General features: G+C 43.6%; 1 pseudogene across 1 annotated transcript in view; it reads left to right on the top strand.

Annotated features, from left to right (window-relative positions):
- LOC117668032 (zinc-binding protein A33-like) overlaps positions 1–6,000 on the top strand; it is a 29,152-nt pseudogene that overhangs the window by 17,420 nt on the left and 5,732 nt on the right. The window contains exons 4-6 of the transcript XR_015732706.1: positions 455–688; positions 1,740–1,762; positions 4,706–5,049. The product of XR_015732706.1 is annotated as a zinc-binding protein A33-like (transcript). The remainder of the gene's footprint in view (positions 1–454; positions 689–1,739; positions 1,763–4,705; positions 5,050–6,000) is intronic.

The following is a 6,000-nucleotide window of genomic DNA, read 5'->3' as shown; positions in this document are numbered from 1 at the left end:
GAAAATGGTCCCAAAACAGTCTGAAAACGGCCAAAAAACCAGCCTGAAAATGGCCAAAAAACGGCCAAAAATGGGTGGGGGAGGGAGTGGTGGGATTAGTACCAACCGGCTGAATCCTACCTCTGCCTTTGAGGAGAAGGGCCAGAAGGCGGGGCTGGGTGTGATGAATGATGTCACCCACCCAGTCACATGACCAACCGGCCACGCCTATCCAGCCAGGTTGTTAAGTTATTCAAGTCCCATCTCTGCACATACCCCAAGTAGGATGTTTTGAGTCATTAGTGCTTCAAATAAAAGATCAATTGATTTGTTTGATGGTCCATTTATTTATTTTTGATGGCTATCCAAGGTATTCTCAGGAGTCTACCCCAAAACCAACACCATTGTGGACAGGTGATCATTTCTGTTTGACCAAACCACAACCTTTTGCTGTGTCCCATCTCTGTTTTTCCAGACCTGCTCCGAATCCTTGTCTGATCACGTCTCTGGAGAGTTTGTGAAGATGCACCAGCTGCTGAACGACCGAGAGCTGGCTATAAAACAGGCCTTAGAAAACCAGAGAGAAAAGAACTTGGCTCAGATGGAAACCAAGTTAAAGGAACTGGACTGGAAAATGGCCTCACGTTCAGAAACTCTTTGTCGTGTACAGACCGGCCTTGAATGCAAAGACCACATTAGTTTCCTTAAGGTAAGGAGGACCGGGGGTTGTGGGTTTTTTTCTTGGGAAGAAGAAAATTGCTGGGTGCATAGATTGCACCAAACCATTGTCAGAAGAATAATTTGGGCTTCCAACCTGAGCCGGGGTTGCACAAGAATAAATAAAAATGAGATCCAGGCAGCTGTGAGGAAAGAATGTTGTTTATTCCTGTTTATTCCTAAAAGCAAAATAATTTTCTTTTAGGGACAGGCTGTAGAGAAACGGGGTACAGTGGCAAACTTTTATAGAAGGAGTTTGTCCGGGATGTGGAAGTGTTTATGTGCTGAGGGTGTATGTGTGTGTATGTTTGTGAACATACAGTTCTGCTGGGAGACTTAGTTTGTGTTTGCAGACCTTATCCTTTGATATGTGGATTTAGGCCTGGGTAATTTATTTTGGGATTTGAGGAAGTTTGCTCATTTGATTAACTTGGAGACACTGATTCTCAGACCACTGTGGATTCTGTTAATATTTTAAGGGAAGATGGAAACCGTATAAAGAATAAAATGTATTGAAATATAACACTTCTCACACCATAATTCATTCAATTAGTTTTTGTCACCACTGACAAAATCTCTGCATTTTCTTTATCTTTCTAAGCCACCCAGAATCACTGAGAGTCAGTTGGGTGGCCAAATCAATTTTCTTAAACAAATAAAATAAGTAGGACTGATTTTCTGTAACAATTGCTAGAGTCCATAATGTTTGTTCATATAAAAGAGGGATCGATCAGTACAGTATATGCGCTTTATATCACCTTGGGTTTTCAGTGGCATCTCAAGCACTCTGACTCTACAGTCCTCAATTTTTGTTTCTTCTATATTTGTTGTGATAGCATTTCACCGGGATTTTTTTCCTGATAATAAACTCGGCTGAGGATCTACTGAGGGTAGAATCTGTTTGTGTGCCATTAAAATGCAGAACGCTTTGGCAGGAAAGTGGGTGATTATCCACAGAAAGAATTATTTTGACTGTTATCTCACTTTTGTTTCTCTCTCTCTCTCTCTCCCTCCCTCCCTCCCTCCCCCCTTCCCTCCCCCAGGAGGCAAAAGAGTTGCTAGAGAGGTAAGTAGTGTTTCTCTTTTCTTATATATCAAATTACAGCCACTCTTTCTTTCTTTCTTTCTTTCTTTCTTTCTTTCTTTCTTTCTTTCTTTCTTTCTTTCTTTCTTTCTTTCTTTCTCCCTCCCTCCCTCCCTCCCTCCCTCCTTCCTTCCTTCCTTCCTTCCTTCCTTCCTTCCTTCCTTTTCTCCCTCCTCCCCACCCACAGGAGGCAAAAGAGTTGCTAGAGAGGTAAGTAGTGTTTCTCTTTGCTTATACCTCACATTGCAGTCAAAGTTAGGACCAACATTTCCTTTCATAAGCAAGGTGGTTGTTAAATGTCGCCCCCAAACTTTTTTTTGGCCACTGTTGTTAAGTGAATCGCTGCAGTTGTTAAGCAAATCCAGCTTCCCCCCATTGACTTTGCTTGCTTGGAAAGTTGCAAACGGCTGTCACGTGAACCCCCCAGTGGTGGGTTTCAAATTTTTTTACTACCGGTTCTGTGGGCGTGGCTTGGTGGGCGTGGCACGGCATGGCATGGCTTGGTGGGTGTGGCAGGGGAAGGATACTGTAAAATCTCCCTTCCCTCCCCACTCCAGGGGAAGGTTACTGCAAAATCCCCATTTCCTCCCGATCAGCTGGGACTTGGGAGGCAGAGATTAGATGGGGGTGGGGGCCAGTCAGAATTTTTACTACCGGTTCTCCGAACTACTCAAAATTTCTGCTACCGGTTCTCCAGAACTGATCAGAATCTGCTGAAACCCACCTCTGGAAACCCCCACCCCCCGTGTGGCAACTATCATAAATGCATATAATATATGCATTTATATATTTTATTATATATGCATATAATAAATATATAGGAAGGAAGAAAAGGAAGAAAAGCATGAACCAACAGGGAGGATTGACCCTACAGGACAAGGGTGTCAAATTTGATTTCATTGAGGGCCACATCAGGGTTGTGTTTGACCTGGGGGGCGTGGCCAAGGTGGGCATGGCCAGCTTGACGTCACTCGTGTTGGGGGCACCTGTGCCAGCAAAAATGGGCTCCTGAGCTCCGTTTTCAGCTGCAATGGCCTCCTGAAACCCTCTGCCAGTGAAAACAGAGATTGGGAGAGCCGCGTATGACCCTCATGAGGTCCGTTTTCACTGGCAGAGGCATCGTGGGCCAGTCCTTCGTTGTTTCCAGGGCGACCCCACAGGCCAGATCTAAGCACCCCGTGGGCAAGATCCGACCTGCGGGCCTTGATTTTGACACCCCTGATGCAGGGTATATTACTTTGCCTCCTCACTGTAGGCATGACTTCCTCTTCCACCTTTCAGAAGCTGCTGGATTTGCCAAAATGAGTAGGTGAAGCTCCTCCATGCAGTATACGGAAGGGAAGATGGCTACTTGTTTACGTCCATTAAAAAATTCTGCTACAGTTATAAGTTGTAGTTATAACTACAAAAGTTGCAGGGGTGGGTTCTAATTTTTTTTACTACCGGTTCTGTGGGTGTGGCTTATTTTGTGGGCGTGGCTTGGTGGTGGTGGGTAATGTGACTGGGTGGGCGTGGCCAACTTTTCATTTTTTTACTTTTAAAAGCATTTTTTCTACAGCCTTAAGAGGTTGCATAAAAAAATGCTTTGAAAAGCCTCTGCCGATCCCAGCTGAGCCGCAGGATCATCAGAGGCTTTTTTTTTTTACTTTTAAAAGCATTTTTTCGGCCAAAGAGGTTGTAGAAAAAATGCTTTTAAAAGTTAAAAAAAAAAGCCTCTGATGAGGTGGGCGGGGTAAGCGATCGGCGATTGGGCCGGGGACCGGTTCAGGGTCGTGGCCAGCCAATGTTATTACCGGTTCTCGGAACTACTACAAGTTTTTACTACCGGTTCTTGCGAACGGGTGCAAACCGGGAGTAAACCTACCACTGAAAAGTTGGCTCCTCTTCCTTCTTGGGAGTAGAGGCAAAGGAAGGTTGATTTGGCCATGAAAAGAGTTTAATTGGGATGGAAAATGTTCTTCTGACCCTTTGGCTCCTACCCAAATTACTTCTAAAATCTTTGTAAAACTACAAAAAGAAAAAGTGGAGATTTTCTTTACTTTACTTTACTTTACTTTATTTGATTTGTATACCGCCCTACTCCCGAAGGACTCAGGGTGGTGAACAGCCAAACAATAAAATACATAGATACAAAAAAATTAAAAACCAGATAAAATCGAATTAAATAATTCTGGCCCTGACAAATTAAAACACCCCAATAATTTAAAACAGATTAAAATTTCTTGGACGAGTCTTCACTTCTGATGATGATGTGGGCATTTTCTTGGCAATAGTATGGCCATCACCACCTCCTGGTTTTTGCAGCTTCCCTGGGAAGTATTCATCAGATCTGAATCTACCTAACTTTTTTTGGAAATCATCCTATGTTGGCTTAGCACTGTTCTCTGCTGTGATTATTTTAAAAATGCATGGGTGCTTCTAATAAAACCTGATTTATGGAGCAGGAGACGTCCCAGGTGGACTTGTCTTCCAATTCTAATCCTCCCATTTTTGTAGAAATATTTTCCATGCTATTTTTCCTTGTTGGATAAAATCCATTAAAGAGGTGAAAGAAAAAGAAATGGCAGCATCATTCTTTTTTTATCAGAAGTACTCAGATACCTTTCTATAGAAGGACCCAGATGTGATTCCTCTAGGTTTGATAGATAGAGCTGTACTGCAGGCTATTTCTGCTGGCTGCCAGGTAGCGGTTGCCTGCAATTTGGCAGTTCGAATCTCACCAGGCTCAAGGTTGACTCAGCCTTCCATCCTTCCGAGGTGGGTAAAAGGAGGACCCAGATTGTTTAGGGGCAATAATACTGACTCTGTAAAACTGCTTAGAGAGGGCTGTAAAGCACTGTGAAGCGGTATATAAGTCTAAGTGCTATTGCTATTGGGGCAGCTTATTCTTAAATGGCTGATCCTTGGGATGCTCTTCTCCTACAGGGTCCGTAAGGAACAAGGAGCTCCGGAGGAACCCGACTTAGATGCTGAACTGGTAGGAGAAGATGGGCCGGGGGTCAGCAGTGAAGACACAGATGAGTGTGAGAATGAGATTGATGAAGAGGTTGATGAGGAGGAAGAGGAGGAAGAAGAAGAGGAGGAAGAGGAGGAGGAGGAAGAAGAAGAGGAAGAAGAGGAGGAAGAACAAGAGACAGCAGAGGAAGAAGAAGAGGAGAAGGAAGAGGAGGAGGAAGATGGAGTGGTGGCTGTAGACTTGAACCTGGGCGAGTTTAAAGGACCTCTGCAATTCTACGCCTGGAAGGAGCTCCTGGGTGCGGTACATCCAGGTGAGTTAAGGTTTTTAGGCCAAATGTACAGGTTGTCCTCGACTTACGACCACAGTTGAGCCCAAAATGTATGTTGTTAGGTGAGAATTTTATTAAGCGGGTTTTGCCCCTTTTGCTACTTTTCTTGCCACACTTGTTAAGTGAATCTGGTTTCCCCGTTGACTTTGCTTGTCAGAAGGTTGCAAAAGGCAGATGACGTGATTCCCGGACATTGCGACCGTCATAAGTGTGAGTCAGTTTCAAGCATCTGAAGGTAGATCATGTGACCATGGGAGGTGCTACAACGGTTGTAAAGTGTGAAAAATGAAGTCATTTTTTTTCAGTGATTTGAAAACTCTGAGTGGTCACTAAATGAACTGTTGCAAGTTGAGGATTACCTATATTGATTATACAGTAGATGTATTACTTTTACACCCTATTTTTTCTCTGGAAGTTCAAGGCTATGTACCCTACAGCAATAACCCTGTAATCTGATGATGATGATGATGTACACATATAAACTGGGTGAAACCAGGCTTAATAGTAGTAACTGTGAGAGGGCTCTTGGAGTCTTAGTGGATAATCAGCTAAATATGAGCTAGCAATGCTGCGGCAGCCAAAAAAAGCCAACGCAATCCTAAATTGCATTAACAGAGGGATACAATCAAGATCACGTGAGGTACTAATACCACTTTATAAAGCCCTGGTAAGACCACACCTAGAATACTGCATCCAGTTTTGGTCACCACACTATAAAAAAGATGTGGAGACTCTAGAAAGAGTGCAGAAAAGAGCAACAAAGATGATTAGGGGACTTGAGGCTAAAACATATGAAGAACAGTTGCAGGAACTGGGCATGGTTAGTCTAGTGAAGAGAAGGACCAAGCAGCACGAATAACATGTGCAAAAAACTGGAAACAGGAAAGAACCCCAACGGAGGAAGAACTAATAGATAAGATTTTAGAATGCGCT

Source organism: Pantherophis guttatus, chromosome 2, assembly GCF_059756535.1.
Source record: "Pantherophis guttatus breed Tessera chromosome 2, ASM5975653v1, whole genome shotgun sequence".
Lineage (NCBI taxonomy): Eukaryota > Metazoa > Chordata > Lepidosauria > Squamata > Colubridae > Pantherophis > Pantherophis guttatus.
This window is presented reverse-complemented; position numbering and strand designations above follow the sequence as displayed.